We start from the raw sequence: 24,594 nt of genomic DNA on the forward strand, positions 1-24,594 counted from the left end.
AGATGCTTTAGTCTAGCGAGGGCCGCTAAAACGCCAGGTCGGAAGTGGACACTCGAGTCGGAGCGACCGCGAGCCGCAGGCCGCGACCCAGCGCAAACACCCGCTCGGGGCTCGGATCCCCGGGTCGACGAGAAAATGCCCAAACAGAAACAGTAAACACGCCGCGAGTGTGCGGTGTAAACCCATTAAGTGAATAACTCGTACATATTTGTAGTGTGTTGGAAATGTATTTGCCCAAAAGATATGAGAACAGTCACTCTCGGGCGAGGCCGGGTAGGTTGAGGGCTAATAAGACGTACGAGAGGGGGCGGGGGGGGGGGGAGGGCCCGCGGCGAGGGTTGGCGGCCGGGGGGGGGGGGGGGGGGGGGCAGCGCGACGCCACCTAGGCACAGGACTCGATGAATTATAATACGCTAATACTGAACCAATACTAATAAAAAGAAAAAAGGTAAAGTAAGAAAGGGAGGAAGCATCCTGCGAATGGAATGCCGGTGCGGTGAGTTTCACCGCGCACCGGTCCCCCCGCCCCCCGCCCTCGCCGCCCCCCGGTCCCTGGGTCGTAACCCCCCCTTCCCCGCGCGGTCTGTCGACGCTTCGTCCTGAGCCCAAGACCGCCGCCGCGCTGATGCGGACCGTGGGGCGTGCTGATGCCGACTCGAGCCTGCCTTGGCGGCGCGCCGCGGCTCTCCGTTTAAAAGTCCTGCCGGCTCGATCTTTCTTGCTCTTGCATCTGCCTCTGTTGCCAATCTACCGCTTGCGCACCATTTTTCCAGGTATTCTACCTTGGGCCGTGCACCCGGCGTCTTGGCCGATGAATGCACCTCGACGGAAGGACGTATCTCCATTTCCGCATGATCCCCGGAGTGCATGAAGTTATACGGAGAACGGGGCTCGCGTGGAAATTAGATATGTCCTTGCGTCGGAGGAGCGACGGTGTGACACATACTGCCATGAGCACGGGTAGTTTTGAGGGTTGGAATTCGCGAGGAGAAGACGATTCACCCATCTCGAAATCTTCATCCTTGAAATTATTCATTGTTCTTGTTTTACTCCCCAAATAGGCGTCATTTGACCGGCCTTTTCAAGGATAAGGAAAAACTAGTAGAATGTCGTGTACTGTTACACTTAGTCACTGAAAAATACGGAATCGCCCCAATCCAGATACGTGAGGTTTAATGTAATAATTAACGCGCTTATCATGTGTAGATTCTGCAATTAATTCCCAAGAGATGTCAGCGAAAGAGGAGATTGACGAGTGTCGGCCATTTTGCAGGAAGGCTGTGGCTGCGACACCGTTTCGCTGATAAGTTTTCATCGTTCGGACAAACTCCATGAAGCACACGAGTGTATATTTGTCGCAGACACCCAGAAGTTGTCGGTAATTTTCAAGAGGCATTCGTGGTAACTCGGAAAATTGCGAAAATTAGCAGCGACATAGTGAAGGCTCCGTTGAGAAGAGCCTTCAAAGTATCACCTCGGCTTGGGCGCCTTCAAGTTTCCGTGATACGTTCCGCTTCGCCGAGAAGTTAGTTTAGATGCGTGACCCAACTCACGGCGCTGATTTCCATACATGCACTCGCAGACACCGTTTCGCTGACAAATATTCATCGTTCGGATTCGGACAAACTTCATGAAGCACAGGAACGTATATTTGTCGCGGACACCCAGAGTTGTCGACAATGTTCAAGCGGTATTCGTGTTAACTCAGAATATTGCAAAAATTTGCAGCGACATAGTGAAGGCTCCGTTGAGAAAGAGCCTCCAAAGTATCACCTCGGCTTGGGCGCCTTCAAGTCTCCGTGATACGCTCCGCTTCGCCGGAGAGTTAGTTTAGTTGCGTGACCCAACTCACGGCGCTGACTTCCATACATGCACTCGCGAGTGCTCTAGCTACTTGCAACTACCATGCATCCAAGAAGAGGAAAAGTCTGTTTGAATTCCAAGCATAATATTAATCAGTACTTTCTACCTTATTTATTTACTCTTTAATTTGCACATGTTTTCATTCAACATAAATAGATGGCGAATCGCCGACGACATATTAAATTAACCCTTCAAAAGAGTCGGAGAATAATGAACCCGAACTCGAAAGAACGAAGTAAAAGGCGCTGGGAATAACGTGCCTGGACCAAGTAGCTCTTAATTAGCGCACCTAATCTGTGATGAGCTCATCGACGCGTATTCGAAGCGGCCACCGCCTCCATTGTTTCCTCGACGGGAGTGCAGTGTGCACGAGGTAAAACAACGCATACGACGAAATTCCTGCGGCGAAATCGAATTAATTGATGAATCAAGAGCAAAACGCGCCGTACGCCGGCCGGGCAGCCCCCCCTGCTCCACCGCGGGCAGCCGTGAGAACCGTCAGTTTTGTTTTAATTGGGTAGTCAGGTGGTGCTGGTGCTTGCCTCAAAGTATGAGCACCATCGTTCATGACCCCCACCCGATTCCTCTTCGAGTACATCGTCGCCCGGCCGACAAAAGAGCGTAATTGCACCTCCGGATGAACCCGGGAAAGCATTCGGTTATATCGCTAATAGGGCTCATCGCGAAATGTAGTTTCGTGAGGAGGGCGACGGTATCTTGCACTCACTCGGGAATGCTGCTGTCCTAAGGAAGAACGCCGTATGAACATCCCAGAGTTGCCAAATTTCCTTTGGTAAAATGTTTATTTTTGAGGCAAATTATGAATATTATTCTATGAATTTTTCGGGAACTTTAGGTTGAATTGCGAACAAAATTATCTGAAAAATTGGAAAGGAAATATTCATAAGTTTTCAAGGAAATTCGTGTTTCATTAAAGGATATTTGGCAACGCCTGAAGGTTCATACGGCGTTTTTCCTGAGCACGGCAGAATGGCACTGGACTCAGGATCCTAACCTACAAACGAATGGCACGGGTGGAGGGGGGCATACCTGCGTCTGGTCCCCCCGTTCTTTTCGTAGTCGACACGTCCACCTCTTTACCGAGATGTTCTCCTCTCTATCCGTTCTTATCTGCTCCGTGCTGGTGCACGATTGTGCGTCCTGATCTCGGCCTGCGCCTGCCCGGGCCGACCGCCGCGATGCGATGCGACGAAAGATGCATTCCTGCGTGTCAACTAAAAACCCACCGCGCCGCCCCGGCCGCCCGGCGCCCCTTCCCGCGGCCCTCGTCCCGGTCCCGGCCGCTCGACGACCGCCCGACCGCGAGTCGCGACCGGAGGAACTGGCTTTTACACCTCCGCACTTTAGCACCAGCACCACGCTCCTCTGCCGATCCAAAATCGCGGATCCGCGTTCGGTCTCTGGTGGAGTTGCGCGCTTCTTCCTCGTCGGCTCAACGGGTCAGAGCCTCGAGTGCTGATCCAGATACGCCGCCTCCTCGCCGAGGTGGGTTTCGAACCGTGCGTTGGGTTGGCGCTTGGGGCCATCACCGAAGGCACACTTTCGAGTCGCCAGTCGGATATCGCATTACCGTCCGTCTAGGTAGGTAAAGATATTCTGAGTGTGGGAAAGAGGAGAGAGAGGTTTGGCGCTGCGTAATCACTCGTCTTGCCTTTCATTTTTAAAATGCGGAATTGTGCCAAGGGTGTTTAACGTCAGTGAAAACCGTAAAATATCAGGAAAACGGTTGGGTTCCGAGTGCTTCAAGCATTTTTAACAGATTTGATTCGATTTATTAAATTGGTTAAAATAAGCGAGTGTTAATTTATTTGTACAAAAAATCAAGAAATTGCATTTAAAATGCGAGGAAAATTTTGGAAAATCAAAGATGAAATTTTAGTAGACTCCCTGGTGGTCCGTTGGGTTTGGAAGTTTATTAATACTACTTTATACCCGTATAGATCGTGAGAAAGTATGGTCTAAAGTCAAAGCGGTTATCGCAACTGACCCTCTGAGTCTGAGTCAGTCCCAGAGGTCTCGGGTTCGAATCCCAGCCAGGGCGACGAAATTTGATACGTTTCAGACATTATCACTTTGAAGGATATGGTTGTTCCGTCTCTCTCTGCAGCATCGTCTAGTGGGTCTCTGCCGGCAAAAAAATACATTTAAACTAGCTCTTTAAAAAAATCAAATTTGAAAATTCCTGTATGGCTGTTCAGGGATGCGGGCAACGCTCGGCGGGACAGTCCTTGCCCTAGCGTGATGCGTGGAAATCCGAGAGTCCCTGTGAAATAGAGCTACGGGCTTGAGGAAATATGTCTCTCGACGTGTCCTCAATACGTTTTTGCAGAAATAGGAAATTTTAAGGCTGAAATGGCGACTAATTTCTCAATTCGACTGAAATATTTTTTTCTTGGATGAACGTGACTGAAAAGTGGAACGCTTCATCACTGAGTCATAAATACGCGGTACGTGATACTGCGCCGAAGAGTGGGCAACTTTTCCGAGGAGCGGAAAAGCTGGGAGGGTCAGCTGCTCAGCTCATAAACGGGTCCCAACAGTTGATAAAGAAGACGAGGAAAAGGGAGTAGGTCAGCAGCCCTGGAGCAGAGATACCGCACTTTTTGCCGCGAATGAGATGCGACACTTAATCTGAAAACTGCCGTGCTAAGGAAAAACGCCGTATGAACATTCGAGAGCTGCCAAATTTCCTCCGATAAAATGTTTATTTTTGAGTAAATTTATGAATATTTTGCCTTGAAATTATCAGAAAATTTAGGTAAAATTGCGAGCAAAATTATCTGAAAAATTGGAAGAAAAATATTTATAAATGTTCCCGAAAATTCTTGATTTGCCAAAGGAAATTTGGCAACGCCTAAAGGTTCATACGGCGTTTTTCCTTAGCACGGCAGAAAATTACGGTCAATAACGTCATCCTCTACTCGGACGCTCACCAGCGGGCCGATTATTGAAACTGATCGATAAAGCGATGGACAAAGACGACAAAAGGGATTTGGAGGGATCCTATTGGTGGAAGCAGGTGGTGGCAATGGACATAGGAGGTAGGTAATAGACTAACTAACGGCAACCCACTGAAGACCCGACAGTTAGTCCATCATTTTCTTCCTTAGTCTATAAGAACCAACCATGTCAACCAATAGGATCGCTCCATACTTCCTATGTCTTCTTTGTCTATCGCTTTGTCCATCAGTTTCAATAATCGGCCCGCAGAAAGACTTTTCAAAGTAAAGCAGGTTAAAAAGAGGTCTGAAGCCTAGGAATTTGCGTTAAAATTTCGTTTTAAAGAGCATGAATCACGACGCAGGTCCGCGAAGCGATTCCAGAGCTATCGCGGGGCAGACGACGAGAAGCGGTGTGCTTTCATAAACACCGATGACATATTTTCCGAGAAGCGCGACATGTCGTCATGGAGCACGGACCGAAGTGATGAGAGGTGGCACGAGATGAACGACAGGATGTGGGGCAGCGCCACCGGCTAAGTTTGCGACACACTCGGGGCTTCTGATAAAAAGATTTCCGCTGCGCTGCAAGCCCATAAAGATCCTTAACAGTCAACTTCACTGCCCTTTTCACATGGGTAGGTGACATGATCTCGCGCTCGCTTCGCTGTTGCTTCCTGCTCCCGTGCGTGCAACTGATGCACAGAAACCTGCTTGGAATAATGAAAATATTTACCTTTGTCAGGTATGCCGCGATAGCGAAGAGAGCAGTAAGTGTCGAATTTGCTCTTAAAATTCGTCGAATCTCCTTTAGATGAAATCACTGAAATGGCTAAAACTGCTCTGAGAAAAAGCTATGGCTTATAAACCATTTAGTGGTTTATATGGAACACCACTAATAGGTTATGGCTCACAGACTGAGTATCATTAGTTCCTTTACGACTATTACTGGTGTTCCATTTGAACCATTAATCGGTCTATGAAGTCGTAGATTTTTCTCCGTGTGAAAAATTCATCGTATGAAAACGAGACATGAGAAAGCCGCAAGTGCGCAAATATGACGTAGTTTCAGGCGAAACAGCCGTAAGTGACATTATTTTTCAGAGAGTCAATCAAGACAGTGCTTTCAAGTGAAGTGCCGCCCTCTTCTGCCAATTTCTAAATTTGCGTTACAATTTTTTATTGGCTCATGCTAGATATAATGAGAAAGCTCTGCATTGTTTGCTTAATTGTTTTGCTTTCATGTAAAGTTTACGCACTGTTTATGAAGTTCCCGCCAGCAGCCAGCGCCGCTAAATTTAGTTTTCGACGAGCATTTCTTCCGGGCATATTTCAGTGAGAATTTTCACCCGAGTCAAATTTTGTCTGTCAGCAACTTTTCTGCGTGGATGGTCCTAACTGTGAATGCTCATTTGCCAATTTCTTGGGAAAAATAAGGGTCATGGCGTGTCATCCGAGTGATCGCCTAGATTATGTCCGAAATATCGCAACAGGCTGACCACCATAACCGGCCGGAAGCAGACTTTCAGGACGTTCAGCGCCATGAGTTATTCGACACCGTCGATTTCGCAGAATAGCACGGGAGAAAAGTGCGAATTTTTGCAGTGGAAGGAGGATGAAAATTGCTGCCCCTCGCTCGACGTGTTTTCATTCAGACAGATCCAATTCTAGGTGTTATAATGCAAGTTAGCGAATCTTTGTGTCCGTTTTCTCGGCGTTTGCGAAACACGGTTCCCGCCCCTTCCTTTTCTCTCTGTCCGTTTTCTATTTGTTTTTTTATGGCGCTCGTGTTTTTTTCCTAGCTTTTTTTCGCTCAGAACAAGCCGTTGAGCATACTCGTAGCTTTCTGCTTAAGATTTTCATTAAGGGATGAACCATCAACCAAAGAGTGCAGTTGCCAGTTTGGCACAAATAATTATCACATTCCTTCGAAAAAAAAGAGTGCCCAAAGAATAATCCTCATTCTAATTTTATGTGAACTGTCCCGTCCGTCTTACACAGTTCGAATATTACGTATCTAAAAAAGATAGGTAAACATGTTTTAGCACCCATTGGGCGCCTTCAAGTCTCCGTGATACGCTTCGCTTCGCCGGGAAGTTAGTTTAGATGCGTGACCCAACTCACGGCGCTGATTTCCACCTCGGCCTGGGCGCCTTCAAGTCTCCGTGATACGCTTCGCTTCGTAAATATTTGATTCATCTGTGAATTTTTGAAGTCTTTTTTTGGAAGTACTTTGTTGTCCTTAAGAAATTTCAACAATTTAAGCGTGCGGCTGGCTTGTAACGGGTGACACGAATTCCTTGCTCATTCTATGTAGTGAGCACAGAATAACGTTCAATTTTTGCTAATCTTCTGTGCACACAATTTTTTCCGGATACTAGAACGGCACCTTATCGCTTGTGGATTGTTTAATTGCCCGCCGACCTTTTTCTCACTTTTTGATGACCTGAACTAGCCGGTCGGGTAACTTAGCGTTTGAATTGGTTTTTTTACCGATCTTCCATGCCGTTCATGTTCATTGAACCTGCAGCTCGCATTTTCTTTTTTCTTTTAGCTGATGAGGAAATAATTATTTGGACCATAGCACTTATCTGTCGATAGTCCCTTGTGCGATCACTACTATTCGGAACGTAACAACATTCCAACGTTGCAAAATTTATTTAAACGATCCTATTTTTTACAAGAATGTACTTATGCAACTTTTCCCCCCAAAAGTCTGGTTTTTGCACGAGATCAGAAGAAAAATCAGTGAAATTTTCAGCCAGAAATGTCCGAGATTCTCCTGGTTAAAAATATAATTTGCGAGGGAAAATTATAGGAAACTTTAAGATGTTGTTACGTTCTTGCGTGAGGGAAACGACGGACTGCGCTTGTTTTTTTTATTAAGACTGGTGCGTAACTATTACTTCTGCCGAGGCATAATTTGAAGGAGGAAAGGTAAAAAAGGCGCAGCACCTGAGATAGGCGGGGGCGCAAAGATTCCTAGTTACGTCATTGTGTATAGTATGTGTGTGTGTAGTATGTGTATAGTTGTGTGTGTGTGGTATCATCCACCAAGCGTTAGTATGCTTAGCTCGGTTTCCTTCACCTCGACCTCATCAATCGGTGATGAATATTTGCATTGGTCGCTGTACGTGGCTAATTGATGAGATGAAGGTGCTAAAATCGTGCCATGCGCTAATAAACCGAGTGACGCCATTCACGTGTTTTTTCATGGGGCAATATCACCGGTTATTTAATACGTATAGAAACTCAACACCCACGCGGGTCTGGATATTTCCCAGCCAGTATCGTCCCTCCTCTGACGTTAGAACGTATTCCAATTTCTGGATGAGCCCCAGATTGCATGGATTTATATTGTAAATCAGGGCTTACGTGGAAATTTAGATACACCCTTGTACATCCGAGGAGCGACAGTATGTACTATCATAGATACATTATTTGTGACGTAGCAGGGCAAAGTGTGCCTTCAGCTGAAACTAGATACTAACAAGTATGTTAACACAGGTAAAATGGAAGTTAGATTATACAAATGACGTCATTTGTATTTACGTCATTCAACCAATGTTCATTGTAAACACTTATATCTTATTCAGGAGTTGATTTCCAGATTTCCCGTTTTGCGGTTTATTTTCCCAGAGCAATTTTAAAGAGAAAACATGTGACGTAGTGCTTTAATTCATACCTTGTCTAAAGGCCAATCTTTTCTTAAATTTTCGGAAAATTTTCCAATCAAATGAAAAACAGTTCATTACAAACGCCATGACGTCTCCAAACAGGGTATCTCAAGCGCCAAAATGGACACCGCATCCTCCTCAAATTCTATTATAAGTATATCTATATACATTAAACGATCAGATTGATTCTGAAAATATATTCAAAATTTCAAGTCTCTTTTGTGTTTATATTAGGTGTGATTAACTTTTTCCGTTTCACATCGGTCTCACGGAGATTGGCGCTCAGGTGGCGCTTGTGATACTTCAGCCGGAAAGTGACGAGCTGTGGTTTAGTTATCTCACCCCCTTCCCTCACTCTAAGGCACATTTTGTCTTGCTGCGTCATATTTTGTCGCTCCTCCAGCGTGAAGGCATATTCCGATTCCCGCATGAGCCTTAGGAAGCATAGATTCATGTGTTGAACGGATCTCCTGTGGAAATTGAAATACGTCAGAGAGGCATGATTTGATGAGATACGCAACTGATCCGTTGACTAGTGGATGATAACTGGACGTATTTCTGTCAAACGGAACTATGTGCATTATGACGTGAGCCCTGTTATGCATATATCCTTATGGGTCTCAGGGCTCATGTCTTAATGCACATAGTTCTGTTTGATGGAAATACGTCCAACTCAGGTGCGGGCTTTCTCGCGGCATTTTTGACATTCTTCGAGACGGTCGACCATGATAGCAGTGCGATCGGTTAACATACCACGAAATACTCCAGAAAATGAACTTTCTGCCGGCCGGGTTTCGTTTCCTTCGCAAGCATCAAGTGATATTTTGAAATATCACGATCGACGCTATCGTGCTGAGGGAAAACGCCTTATGAGCATTCGATCGTTGCCAAATTCCCTCCTAGAAATATTTAGTTTTGAAGAAAGTTTAGAAAATGTTTCCTTGAAACGTTCAGACACTATAGATCAAATTAAGCGCAGGGTTGCTGGTGGTCTGGATCATCGGGAAAATCAGGGAATTTTCGACGACCGGGAAAAGTCAGGGAATTCGTGGGAAAAGTTAGGGAATAAGTCTCATAGTCACTATAACAATTCACCAGTCCTCCAACTGTTTACCCTCTCTGGTCATTTTTAAGGCTTGTCATCTTTTAAGCAGCCACTGAATGCCTTCTCCTAGGATTTGATCTCTAAATAAGGGCATTTTGTTCCAACTTTAGGGAAAGCCAAAGAAAAAGAAAACTGGAAATTTTATTCGAAGGTCAGGTAAAGTCAGGGAATTAGAAAATTCTGGAGTCATGGTGAAGTCAGAGAATTTGGAAATGAAGAAATTATGACAACCCTAAACTACGAACCGAACCCCCTGAAAAATTGAAGCAAACCATCCCCAAACACTGGTAAAAAAAACCCTCTTGGTTCAAGAGTGCAGCTTCTTGTCGCCGTATTTAAGAGTCTGGACTCTTGTTTCAATGCAAAATCCGCTTGAAACAAGAGTTCAAGACTCTTAAATCCGGCGACAAGAAACTGCACTCTTAAGTCAATGCAATGCGGCATTGGTCCAAGAGGTTTTTTTTACCAGTGAATTCTACCGGAAATTCGTGATTTGCCAAGGAAATTTGACAACGTCTGAAGGCTCTTACGGCGTTCTTCCTTAGCACGGCATTACGGTTCTACGTGCGTTTGTGGTGGTGGGGGGGGGGGGATGATGCCACGTCATCAGGATTCGGGGTAATCTGTCGGGCGGCCAGCTGCGGGCGGTGGTGACTCAGAGTCGGCGTCGAGGCCGAGCACAGCTTTTATCGACTGAAACGGAGATCCATCACGGAGCCATGCGGAGGGGGCGGAGCGGCCGATACTGCACCGCAAGCAGTAAGAGATACGGAAGAGAGCCGTAAGTGGAGCTTACGGTGAGCCATGAGACGCATAAGAGCGTGTGCTAACCGTGGCTCATACGGAAATGCTCCTTGGCTATCACGGCAGAGCTCCCGACCGCGCTAAGAGGACGCGGAGTGACACGGAGCGAGGATTTAGATCCGATCACGTCCGGATGTAACGGTCGTTCCCTGCGTAGGTCTACAGCAGCTCGCCATAACTCAACACAACACTCCTTGACCAGAAGGAAGCCCTCATCCCGGCCAGTGTAAACAAACAGGGGCGCCAATTAGGAAGAATCTCTCCCAACCCTCGAGTTTCGATCTTTTTCGGGGTCATTCCAATCAGTTGGAGAGGATTTTCGAGATTTTTTCAAGTTATGACGGACTGCGGCCCTCTCGAAAATTTAACCTCCTCGCGACAATTTTCAGCCCGCCAACACTCACTGAAAAACTAGTTCGGTGTTCCATATATCATCCCACCTATTTGGTTCGTCGAACTGATCTTTCGGTTCGTGTACCCGAACGTTCGATCCGTGTGACTGAACTGTGTTCGCCTGTTCACTTTACCGTTGAGTTTCGGTTTGGCGAACCAAAAATTTGGTTTGACAAACCGAATCAGTTGGGATGATGTGGAACACCGGATACGTCCGAACTTGTTTTTTTGGTGAACACTCCTAATAGGAAGGCCGGTGTAGGTGAGGTTTGATTTTTTTTGGAGTTGTAGCCTCCCAAAGCTACTTATAACCTCCTTCTTCTTAGCTTTCCAACACCTACGTTTCAGGTAGCACCCTTGTAAAAATACTTGCGTGTTAGCACCATTCAATTATCCAAGTGCTATCCCATCAGTCGATCGAAAGGGGTTTGAAATATACATTTTGGTACTTACGGATCTGAGAAAGCTAGAGGAGGAATTAGAGAATTTCTCATAACTTGTCACTTGCCGGAGAGTTTTAGATCTTTTCGCTATTGAGAGTAAAATCAATTCGTCGAGTTGAAAAGCGCCACCAAAATAATTATCACCGGTCTTTACCGCGGGACGGTGAGAGGAAAAGTCTCAAGAGATACCAGGAATTTTTTCCGTGTTATTGTATCTGTCAGCAACCCCGAATTAATTTTGGACAGGAATGAATAACCAGACAATAATTCGAACCATTTAAAAGCTGGAACTTGCATTATTTCGATAAGTTTTTGACCTCAGACAACGAGCTGAGAGCCACTACAAGCCGCACCGGAGCGCTTACTTTTCTACTCGCGTGTTGAAGTCTCTCTCACGAGCGCCAGCAGCACCATTACGAACTCGATTATGAGCGTGATTGGCACTAGCAGTGATATTGAAACATATGGAATCACATATTCTAGCAAAATCAAGGGGAGAAGCTTATTTTTACGCGTAGTACACCTTTCTTTTTCCAATTAATAATGCCGCTTTTCGTCCGGAAATCTAGTGTGGTTAGCCGTGTCACCTGGCGGTTTTTTTTCCGCTCCAAACTCACATATGGCATGGTGGATGAAACGCTGCCAGAATTGCGAACGCGAAGTCGGTCAACTGCACGAGCCGCGGCTGCAGCTGTGGTTTGGCACGGGCATGGGCGTCTGGTGAGGAGCGTCTCGACGCCAGTGTTGCCGTTTTTACGTTGTAATGAGGCTCTTTCACCTTTCTTCTTGCGGAAATATCGGTGGATTTTCTGTGAAAGGAGCAACGGTGTGCATCATGCGGTTTGTCACGGGCCTTCGCGACCGGCTGGTGCGAAATCGCGCCGTGGGATGGAGGATTGGAGGACTCGACTAATATGAGATTTTAGAAGCGGATAAATAAATATCTCTTTGAATAAAATAGATTAAGTTTAAAAAATGAATGGATCGTATTCGATTTCTCAAACAGGTGAGATTGTATCGATAGGTTCAACACGTAAATATGGCCTCGAAAGTCGGGAATGGCTTTTGTGATAGATTTTGATTCCTTTGAGTACCCTATGCATATGGTGATGAAAAGTGAAATTGTTCGGAATTTTCTCTTTTTCAGCTTCTCTAACTTAAACCCTAAAATTTTCCTTTTGAAGTTATGTTCTATTATTTGATTACGATACATTGAACTACTATTGAATACGATTCATTGTGAAATTACTTTGTTTCAATAGTTACCGGCGGTTATTGTTAGTTTTTCATGTTGACATTTCAAACTTATCGTGGCTCCATATGTGTACAGTTTACATATTTTAAAGTGAGAAAATTGAAAATTGAGACCGCCAATTCTTCGACAACTGCGCACCTTATGTTATAGATACTTTTGTAAAAAGTTGTATGTTCAAAAATTTTGAGGACTTCTTTTATAGGCCCGAAGTTTTGGGGGAAATAAAATACTTTATCTATCTATCTACCTATATATCAAGCTGGAGAAAAGGTGCTGGGTCCACACCATTTCGCAGGGAAAACAAAGCCAAGAAATTCCAAAAATTAAAATTAGAGTCAAAATTAAATTTTTTGAACTCTAATGCGTACCAGTACGAAACTGAGGGGGAGGAGTATTCAGCTCAGGCAGTTTGCATTGGAATATTGGACCCAGCACCTTTTCTCCACCTTGTTACATACAGTTCGGGGCACTCCTTAGTGTTTTATTTTTTCATTTACCTATATATCTATCTACCTATATCTATCACTCTATCTATCAATCTATCCATCTCTCTATCCAGTTAGTTGCATAGTGATATGGAACACATGCAAAAAGTACCATTCATTTTACCGCTCCCTTCGTTGGCCTGTTTTTTTTTGGTGGAAAAAAGGAAATTAAAAGCGAGACTGGATCCGAGTTTGGAAAGTTATGCAAGCAATTATGCACTAGGCCACCTTGCGCGTGAGACTGCGAAAAGACGCCTGAATAGGGCTTGATTTTTCACTCGGGAGACCACTCGAATCATGGTCGCCCCTCTGCCATCAGAGCACATCTCTATTTTCCACGTGGGCCCTGCTTTCACATATGAATCCACGCTTTCCCGGGCTCAAGTCGAAATCGAGATACGGCGACTTGGATGCAGCGAAGACACCCCGCGGGGCCCCTCTCATCGGTATTTCGTACGATTCTCACCCATTTCCCGGTCCTTTTTCGGTAACCCGGGGTCACGGCCCGGGGGAGCGGGGCGCGGGGAAGGGTTTCGGGGTTCCGCGTCCCACTGCGCTCTCGTCGAGTTGAGTTGGGTGGCATTTCTTTTGGCTCGTGCATCCTATTCACGGCAGTTCATTATGTTACCTGCGCCCTTTGTTCGGAGGAATTCGCGATACTCATCTCGAGTCTCATCCTCTCATCCGGAGCCCGCGCCCCCCGCCCCCAGCACCCAGCCCCCCCCCCCCCCTCATCTGGCCCGGTGTAATTTTTCTCGGCTCCTGTGATGTATCTGTGCGTGTTTGATCTTGTCTCGTCTGGCGCGGCGCTCACCGCCGCGTTTTACCTCCGAAATGGGCTAAGCCCACCTCCGATAAACATTTTATTCGTTTCCTTTCCTGTTGAGACTGAATCTATCACGTCCGGAGGGCCGCATAGCTTTCGCCTTACTCAATATTCACTTTTAATCATCACCTCCAGGTGATGGGAGACCCTCAATTCAAAACCCCTTCCTCCTCCCCCTCCTCCAATGCTAGAGATGAGTAACACATAGTATTTATTCGTCGTTTTTTTTGGTCCGAATACCGAGAGGGCATTATTCCTTTTTCTTTCTTTTTTTGTGTGGATGGTGCGAGGGGCTCAATTTGGGGGTGCTTAGACAAATTGTCACCTTGGACTAAGGAGATAGCTGAAGTGGCCTTTTTTGTCCGACTACTGAAAGAGCAATATTCGCGTTTCTTGGCTCAATTGGGGTTTTCGGGAAAAAGGTGATCGGGGAGAGGAAGCTCATCATGTTTGCTTTAAATGTTTTCAGTTTTGTATCTTTTGCTGGAAACTAGAAATTTGAAACCTGTCAGGTTTTGCGACACTGTGATCTCGTTAGAAAGTATGATTTAAAAAGATCTTCTGTCTTGGTATTCCTGTGAATGTTATCAAAGGCCATCGGTAAAATATTGAGTGGAATCGGGAATATTGTTTAGTTGAAACGTGTTCATCCTGAAGTAAAATAATTACCCTCTTCTGACGGAAAACGAGAGGGTTCCAAACCATGTTAGGCCAAGGAGAAGCTAATATAAATTCTGAAATTAATACTATTCCAGGGGCCCCCTGACTGCTTCGCGATCCAACTCTCCAAAGAGCCCTGCGCTTTAGGCGTTATGCGTATGCATCACGCGTTACTCTTATGGCTTTATACCATTGAGTATGATTTGAATGCAAAGAAGGTAATAAATTCGAATATTGGTCAGTTTTGGTGGCCAGAGTATCTCCGTGTGCGGCATGGCACCCTGCAAGGGTCGGGGTCGGTGATGTTAAGCCGGATTCCCCCCCCCCCCCCCGCTCCCCTCTCCTCTATCTCCATCTCACAATCCATGAATGACACGTCTATTGCACCAGGGTCCTTCATTTCCAACCGCGTTAAAATCGATTTTTCGCAAGTTAGACTCTGATTTATTTTATCGATTCTATTTTGTTTATTTCTTTATTTAAGTAATTTACGTTAAAATGTATCAAACTATGAGATCATCATCCTTTTTTCTTTTTTGAATAATTTCTTGTTAACTGCTTTAACTACAACCAACGGTCAAGTAATTGGGATGGTATTTATTTACCTTGAACATTTTTTTCTTCTTTTTTTTTTCTCAAGTAATGAAACCAATTTACCGAATGGCTAGCTCGATGTTTCTAATGGGGTCTAAATACTCCTAAGTGAAGGCTGCAGCCGGAAAATCCCGACGATGCATTTTAAGCGCAGCTGCAGTTGCAGTTTTCATCGGAGCGGAAGCGTTGGTATGCAAATAGTAGCACATTGTGCATGCCGACAGATCTGATGCAACATTTGCTCCGTGTAGTATAGTCTCTACGAAGTTTTGAGAAGAGATCCACCGGAATGGAATTTTCTTCAATTGTATGGCTCGTAGGCTCGTATAGGTACAGAAATCTACTGAGCCCCAAAATTCACCCGCATGCATTCGTCTGATTTTGGTTACATGTTTGAATGAATAACCCATCATATTTTTATAGTTAAAGATCTTTCACACCTCTGTCCCGTATCTAAGTCTAATGTACTTTCTGTTTGTGTGTTTCAGGTGAGATTCACTGGTCAAACTGACCTTTAACGATGCTTCGAAACATTCAAATTGCTGACGAACCATCCCGTTTGGTTTAAGGTTGGATCTGCTCAAATCAACTTTTCTTTGATTTTTTTTAAGAAATTCTATAAATCTTAAGAAATGCTATTTTTTTAAAAAAAAAAAAATAAATCCCATCCTACCTCTCTTGGATATTCTGACGGTAGCTTTCGTGACATTTTACATCTTGATAGAAGCCATACCAGGAATGGAAAAAACAAAATATGCTACCTTTGCCTATAAATCTCTGTTCTTTACGAAGAGCTCTTATTTGCCCGCAAGATATTCTCTTTATACCAAGACATACAAATAATAGAAACGGAGTCGGGATCTTTCTTCATCATAGAATCAGACCCTTATTCATAGCATGACCCACAACCCTGCATTCTTCGCACCCATCCTTACTTGGAAACCACCCCATTCGATACACCCCTTAAACACGTGCCTATGAAATCGGACCCAACGCAGATTTCTAAAACCCTCGAGCTTTCAAACGAGACACGGACTTTCGAACTTCGGATGATCCGTTTTCGCTCATGCGTGGTGTGGTGCGAATTTTCCCAGCTAGCCGAGGAGGAATGTATGCATAACTTATGAATTAGCGAATTCCGGCCGCGTTAGTCACAGGCTCGACCTGAGCAAGCCGCAACCTGTTCCCTATATTGCCCCCTCCCACCCCCCCCCACCCCCCGACAGGAGAACCCCGACCCTCACCTGCCATCGGACTCGACTCCGGCCGCTCATTGGCTCATTCCTCGCTTTGAGGGCCCGGAACCGTTTTGCTCACGTCGGGGGAATTCTATGCATGATGTCTATTGGATCAGAACAAAGAACGAAGACCAACAGTCGAGACTGTTTGTTTTTTTAGTAAAAGGGTGTACGCTGTACGGTGGCTTACGCCCTTTTTGTAGGGACCGCGTTTACGAGATCACCTGTTCAGCATTATTCAGATTGTATATCGATGGCCAAAGTTCGATGCCTCGTCGAAAGTTGAAAAGAGATGGCGTTTTGAACTTCCAAATGCGTTATTCCAAAACTAGGCTTACAAAAATGGCTATAATGCAAAAATGGCATAAATGGCATATAAAAATGGCCGAATCATTCACCGGAACTGAACATCTTTTTGAAATAAAATGTGTAGGTGCTTTAACGAAAAGGACTAAACTCAGCTGGAACTCAACTATGGCGGGCCGTTAGGTCCAAAATTCCCGAATATATTAATTTTTGTGAGAATATTTTTTTTTTCCGAATATATATTTTTTTCCCGATATATATGTATTTTTTTGAGAATATATATTTTTTTCCTTGAGAATATATAATTGGTTTGAGAATTTATTTTTTCTCAGAATATATAATTTCTCGAAAAAAAAAAAAAAAAAAATATTCTCAAAAAAATACATATATATCGGAAATAAAATATATTCTCAAAACTGAACTCAACGGTGGCATCGATGAGCCACAGTGTTGCCAAACCATACCGAAGAGGAATGCGGATCGTGTCAAAACTATTTTTCCGGATCACCCAGTGAGGTGACCCAACACCAACTAACAACATACCATCCATCGATGAATAAGGTTATGCCGAAGTTAGGCAAAACATTTCAACGGTCTCTTATGGAGGAAAGCTAGAATTTTAAGAAAATTTATGATTTCCCCGGTAACGAAAGTTTTGGAACTCTATGAAAAGCTGACGAGTTACGTAGAGAACATTGTAGTAGCACATAACATCCATCTTAGTGAAATTATCCCGTATTTTTCATCGTTTTTCACCTAGTGCCAAGTGTTGTTTCCAAGTATTTTGACTATGACTCCTGTTTTCCCAGCCTTTCCCAATGGCAATCATCTTGCGAATCATTTGTATGATCATAGTAATCTTCTTTGCTTTCAAAGTAATACTTTAGCTGCAGTGAAGAAGTATTCTGTCTCTCAACCTTGATTGATTCTAGAAGTATTCTCACCGAAAGTCGCGTTGTTTTGGTCAGGATTTTATTTGTATGCGGTACCAAGATCTTTTCCAGTGTTGACTTACATTATTTATTGCTGTGCTTTGAGTAAATATACCATACCTTTTTTCAGCATCTTATTGGTCAGCCTTTTTCAGCATTGATTCGCTATTATTAATTGACGTAAACAGTGAAGTTTAGTCAATAATAATCTCGTATGGAGAGCTGAACTCCTCTTCTGTGACCATATTCTCCTGCTATAAAAATCATCATGCTGCAAAATGGAAGTACCTGTCTTACCTACACATCAACACTTCGATGGTGTAAGTCCGCAATCACATATCTCATTTGGGTTGTCTGAAAATCTCCGCCTCTATGTTATTATCTTACAGGAGAACAAATTGACACCATTTCTTGAAGTTTTTGCAGAATTTTTTTCGCACGGACAAGAAAAATCACGGCAGTTTTATAGAATTGCTGTTGAGTAGTTTTCCATTTCAGAATTAAAGTATTACAGGAAGTCAGCCACGTTGCAAACCGAGTTGTGTGATTGCCGACTTACACCGTCAATTTGTACGATTCGCGCTTGCTCTCAGTTAAAATTTTAAGTGTTTACTCAGCTTAGTTTACATTCTTCAACATTCTCTCCAAAATGTGGATACCAAAACATCTAAATAATGCGATGGATCATTGTTGTGGTTGTTGGTGTTGCAAAATTTTGGTTTAAATTTGATTCCTTTCTTATCTGATACCGCAATCACATGCTGAATGTGAGAGTTGAATGTGCCTTGAATGTAGAAGTCATCAGATCAATGCTTCATAACAAAGATTTACATCGAATTTATTTAAATAGTTCAGACAAACTGATTACTGCTGAGCTCGGATCTTCATCGGTACCCTAAATTTTGCGCCTTAAATGCAAAATTCAGGCATCGGTGACTTCCACATTCAGGAAATTAGGCAGGCGTTACTTACAGAGGAATATTTTGAGAGAGACAGAATGTTTCATTATTGAAAACTTCAAAAGAAATTTAACATGCCCTCACTATTTTTGAAAATGATATTATTGATATCTAGCGAATGAAATGGAAATGAAGACATAGTTTGAGCATTAAAACATAGAACTTATGCTGTAGCATATTATGACTTATTCTTTTCTTCCTAGTTTGTATTTTTGAATGGTTAAAGTCACACATGACTTGCAGGATAAATTGGAACGGTCATTGTCTACGGGCCATATGGACATGGAATGATATTCACAGCTAGGGGGAAACAAACTGAGTGACAAAAGGCAAGATATGAGCAAGATTTTAGAAGGCTTTAATTGATAAAATTTCACTTTCATTTTACAACAAAATCGAGGGCAATGGTGACACACTCTTGCTAGGTGATGTGACAGAAACTAATCATAGATAAACAACATTGAGCATCACTAGACGTAGACAAGTTTAACACATTACATTGAAGATTTGAATTCACATATCATGATTGCTGGATCATCTACAGTTCGCCAACTATGCAGCTTCTGTGAACACAAAAGATACTTTCCTTAGAAAAAAAATCACTGTATTTTTCAAGTGAAGACAGTGCTCTGCCTTCTACAGGCAAACCATAAAATTACAGGACTGGGACATTGTGGCGCCTAAAAAAGTTGACGTACCAAAATTGAATGCGCCATAATGAATATGCAAAAAGTTAATTAGGCTCCTAAAAAATGAGTTTTATCCCTGCAAAGGTGTCGCCAACGATTGAAAGGGGAGGCAGAATGCTGAGAAACATTCCAACAGTTATTTACAGCAGACACCTGATATGGTGTTTGCTCAGTGTTTCCATTGAGTCTTCAATTGACTTATTAGAGAATCTTTTAAATTGTCAGTACATGGAGTAATTCACAATAATTACAGCAATATTAGTGGGTTGTTTCCTTGTTGGACTTGCACTTTTTGAGCAGGAGCGCATCATGTAATTTTGATTCTTGCAGTTTAGAAAATGGAGGAAAAGTCTGAGGAGTAAAACGAGGTTTTCTACTTACACATTAGCAAAATGCTGGGCTTGAAAACATGGTGAGCATTTTCATAAGGAAAAAGACAGGTTTTCAATGTGTGATGATTCATAAAATGTTTAACAATCTGCCGATTATGCAGCATCTGCAAACAAACAAGGAAATTTTTAGAATAACAATGTTAATATTCTTTGCATGAAAAGATGCATTTCATCGGGTATTTTCAGCAGACACCTGAAGTGGTGATCATTCAACATTTTCCTAGAGCCCTTTAATGACTTGATGTAGAATCTTTTAAATCGTCAGTACATGGAGTAATTAACAATAATTATAGCAATATTAGTGGGTTGTTTCCTTGTTGGACTTGCACTTTTTGAGCAAGAGCGTATCATGTAATTTTAATGCATGCAGTTTAGAAAATAGAGAAAAAGTCTGGAGAGTAAAACGAGGTTTTCTACTTACACATTAGCGAAATGCTGGGCTTGAAAACATGGTGAGCATTTTCATACGGAAAAAGACAGGTTTTCAATGTGTGATGATTCATAAAATGATTAACAATCTGCCGATTATGCAGCATCTGCGAACAAACAAGGAAATTTTTAGAATAACAATTTTAATATTCTTTGCATGAAAAGATGCATTTCATCGGGTATTTTCAGCAGACACCTGAAGTGGTGATCATTCAACATTTTCCTAGAGTCCTTTAATGACTTGATGAAGAATCTTTTAAATCGTCAGTACATGGAGTAATTAACAATAATTATAGCAATATTAGTGGGTTGTTTCCTTGTTGGACTTGCACTTTTTGAGCAGGAGCGCATCATGTAATTTTGATTCTTGCAGTTTAGAAAATGGAGGAAAAGTCTGAGGAGTAAAACGAGGTTTTCTACTTACACATTAGCAAAATGCTGGGCTTGAAAACATGGTGAGGGATCGGAGTGGAAAAACAGCATTTTCTCGCACTAAAACTGAGAACTTAGAGCACAAGAATCGAACACATTTTAACGGTGAACGCGCACTAATAACACTAAAGATATGACGTTCAAGATAAGAGCTAAGAATCCGCATCAATGACATTTCTCCGTTGCAATTCTCTCTAAAGGATCACAAAAAAACCTTTACGACTCCGTACTACAGGACCCCGTTTATTACGAATCTGAGAATAAATCCGAGCTGAATTATGTACGATATAGTGCTCTGTAACGCGCTCGACATTCTAATAGAATATTTTAAACCTAAAATGTTACTATAATAGAAAAAAACTTTCAAAAAATCGAGGAAATTCAACCGACGACGCTTACCCGAAAGGCCGATGTTTTTGACTAACTCGTCCTAACCTCCAACAGGGACGAGTTCTCTGCTCGTCCCTGCCTCCAATATTTTTCCTCATCGCTGGATGGTGGTCACCTCACTGGGTGATCCGGAAAAATAGTTTTGACACGATCCGCATTCCTCTTCGGTATGGTTTGGCAACACTGTGGCTCATCGATGCCACCGTTGAGTTCAGTTTTGAGAATATATTTTATTTCCGATATATATGTATTTTTTTGAGAATATTTTTTTTTTTTTTTTTCGAGAAATTATATATTCTGAGAAAAAATAAATTCTCAAACCAATTATTTATTCTCAAGGAAAAAAATATATATTCTCAAAAAAATACATATATATCGGGAAAAAAATATATATTCGGAAAAAAAATATATTCTCACAAAAATTAATATATTCGGGAATTTTGGACCTAACGGCCCGCCATACTCAACATCTTTTTACAGCTGCAAATCCTTTTTGCTCCCTCTTGTTTCTCCTATTTTTCGCCGTATCGAACGAAATCTTCCGTTACTTAAACTACACTTGATTCCCTGATTTTTGTCAAAATATTCACAGAAAATAACTTTTCTTGAGGTATTATTTTGACGTAAAGCGTTTTTTCTTGTCGACAAAAGTTGGCTTTCTTGGATTTCACGCAGAGTTAGTTTTCTTGAGTTCAAGAAACGTTGTTTTGCCATCGTTTTTTTAGCTCAAACTTAACTCTAACAAAAGAACGTTTCTTTAACTCAAAAAAGTGGCATTAAATGAAAAAACAAAAAATATTCGTCATCAAGAAACGACGCTTGAAGTCGAAATCATATCTCAATCATTTTTTTTAAAGTGTTCGTTTGTGTCATAATATCGCCATCCCTTATTTCCTCAAAAAAAAGACAGAAAAATCAAGCTAAATCCAAACAAGGAAATATAAAATGGAAAACGAATCTTTTTAGGAGTTAAAAACTTGCCCGGCAGGAAGCGAGTGAATTCCCAAGTTTGAGAAATATCCAGCCGCAAGCGTCGAAGCAACATGCGCGAGGAGGGTCTCCCGGAGTCAAAAAATTCCGGATTCCAGATTCCATTCGGGATCCTGCGCAAGGGTAAAAAAGAATCGATAATGATCTTGAGCTATCTATCTTGCGGCAATTACATTGTTCCCGCAAGACAGAAGACAGATCCCTCTCAAATCTTTTTTTATTACCCGGCGGAGTCCGAGAGCGTTTAATTGATTGAGTGCAATAATTGTTTACTCTGTTTCTTCCCTCGCGGCGTAGCGGAGCTGGCTCGGGAAATATCGGATTCATAATAGATCCTCCTCCCATTAATCCACGGCCAGACTATCGAATTTTGATGCACTTACCATGCTGAAGAGGAACGCCGTATGAACTCTAGACGTTGCCAAATTTCCTCTGAGAAATCATAAATTTTCGGGAGCATTTGTGAATATTTCTCCTCCAATTTTTCGCAGGATTTTAGTTGTAGTTTGATCTGGAGTATCCTAAAATTTGAATGAGAAATATTCATAATTTTCTTCAAGGAAAAGTATTTTCCGAGAGGAAATCCGGCAACATTGGAATGCTCTTACGGCGTTTTTCCGCAGCATGGCGGTCTCGGGGCGGTCTCGGTCTCGCGTTTTAACGTTTCCTTTCTCAGGCTCCCAAAAGAATGAGTCGCCGATCGTCCGGAGGATTTCTCGGCTATGACGGGTTGGATTTTTATTCATCCTCCAAATTACTTTTCTCTATCGAATTAACACTTCCAGATCAGTTGACGCCTTTTGTTTTTGGTGTTTCATTTATCGCTCACTTCATTCAGCGCTCGGATTCATCCTTTCTAAGGCCACCGCCGGCCGCCTACGCGTCCAAAATTCGTCACCCCTCTGACGCAAGGGCGTACCTCTATTCCAGCATGAGCCTCAGAAAGCATGGTTTCATATGTAAAAAAAGGCTCACGTCGAAATTGAGATACGCCCTTACGTTAGAATGCGACGACTTTTGCGATGATGACATGCAAGAAAATGAAAACGAGACGAGTCCTGCTCACCCTTTATTGTCTACGCGCTACGAATGTGGCCGTGATGAAATTAAGCGAACTTTACGCGCGGTTACGGTGTAATTGCATGTAGACCGTGAAAAATTAATTTTCATAGCAACCGCAAACGGGCAGGACTGATGGCGTAGTTCGATTCTTAAATTGAATCCTGACGCTCCAGTGAAGGAGGGTTGACGTTCTCACCCACAGTTTCAAATGGAGTGTTGTGTTTATAGACGATGCAGATCATCTTGAAGTAAGGTAGGAAAGGAGGATAAGAGAAAAATAAACTCCACGCTATGAGAGTCCCAGATTGGGGTCAGATATCCTCCTCATCGAGGAAATAATCACGAGGAAAAATAAAACGAAATTAAAACTAATCCACCCGGCTGGATTTTTCACGTTCTTTCGTTCGAAAGACAATCGCTCTCCGTGGAAGAGTAAGATAACCTTTAAAAATGTTTAAATAAAAGGAAAGGAAGTACCAATGGACGAGTGCTGAATTAGAATAAAAATATAAAAAAAACTGTTAAAAAACAAATTTTCATCTTTCCTGTTCCTTAAATTTTAAAGCATGGAATCTGTATGTTTTCGGGAAAACTTACTCAAGAAGTCAAGAATTTAGTTGTGCCCAGGGGTGCAGAATGTTACGTCTTATTGAATGCGTTCCATCTTTGCGTACATCTTTCAAAGTTATGTACGCGCGCTGCCCTACGCATAGTAGAAAAGTTTGATGGGTCGAATTGTGTGATACAACTATGTTGACTTCTATTAGTCGGTAAAATTACCGTTTCCACAAAATGAAGGAAAACGTGAACTCCTCTCGGCCGACTCGGAGACTTTAACGCACGAATAGAAAAGTTGGATGGGGCGAAACGCGTGATACAACTATTTCGACTTCTAAGTAGGTAAAATTGCGTATCCACGAAATGAAGGTGAACGTGAACACTTTTCCGCTGACGGGACTTTAACGCATGTGTAGAAAAGTTGGATGGGGCGAAACAAGTGGCAACAAACATTTTGACTTCCAAGTGGGTGAAATTGCGTATCCACGCAAAGAAGGAAAACGTGATCCCTTTTCCGCTGACGAGACTTAAACGCATGCGTAGTAAAGTTGGATGGAGCGAAACACATGATAAAAAGATTTCGACTTTCAAGAAGATAAAATTGCATATCAACAAATTAATAAAGAACATGGTGTTCTACATAATATGATCCAAACTCGAAAACTCGGTCGATTTAGCGAAGGGATCATAATCAGACGGAACATCAGAATCAGAGTATGACGAAGTCTACCATCTTTTCTTCTGGTGCTAAGGAGGATCTGATTGGACTCATTGAGCAAGAAGTGGAGGGCGCTAGCGGTCGCGGAGCCAATCAGTCGTGGGCGTTTGACTCTCTCCTTACGCACCGCGCGACGAGAAAGCTCTCAAAAGCGCGGACGGTGGGATCATCGGCAGAGCACCACCGCCCCCCTACCCCCCACCCCACCCCGCGCCGCCGCTCCACTCCAGTTCGCGACCGGACCACACCTCTGTCCCCCAACACCCCCCTTTCTGGCGTGCACACGGAGATCTCGACTCAGGCTTCCCAGACTACCCACACGATTCATCCCACTCCCCCTCCCCCCCTCCCCGCTCGGGACCTGCATTCCTGCCACCCCCTCTCCCCGCGACGGCGATGGTGGCGCATTAGAGGCGGGCGGGCCGAGGGGGGGA

At 43.3% G+C, this 24,594-nt stretch overlaps 1 protein-coding gene and 1 long non-coding RNA gene across 2 annotated transcripts in view; one reads left to right on the forward strand and one right to left on the reverse strand.

The window, feature by feature from the left end:
* Positions 1-24,594, forward strand: part of LOC109040976 (glypican-6) — a 97,401-nt gene that overhangs the window by 50,709 nt on the left and 22,098 nt on the right. The window lies entirely within an intron of this gene.
* LOC140224541 (uncharacterized) lies at positions 18,686-20,847 on the reverse strand. Its single transcript, XR_011899815.1, has 4 exons — positions 20,435-20,847; positions 20,003-20,117; positions 19,571-19,685; positions 18,686-19,063 (listed from the first exon to the last, which is right to left on the reverse strand). It is a non-coding gene; the product is annotated as an uncharacterized lncRNA (long non-coding RNA).

Source organism: Bemisia tabaci, chromosome 4, assembly GCF_918797505.1.
Source record: "Bemisia tabaci chromosome 4, PGI_BMITA_v3".
Taxonomy (NCBI): Eukaryota; Metazoa; Arthropoda; class Insecta; order Hemiptera; family Aleyrodidae; genus Bemisia; species Bemisia tabaci.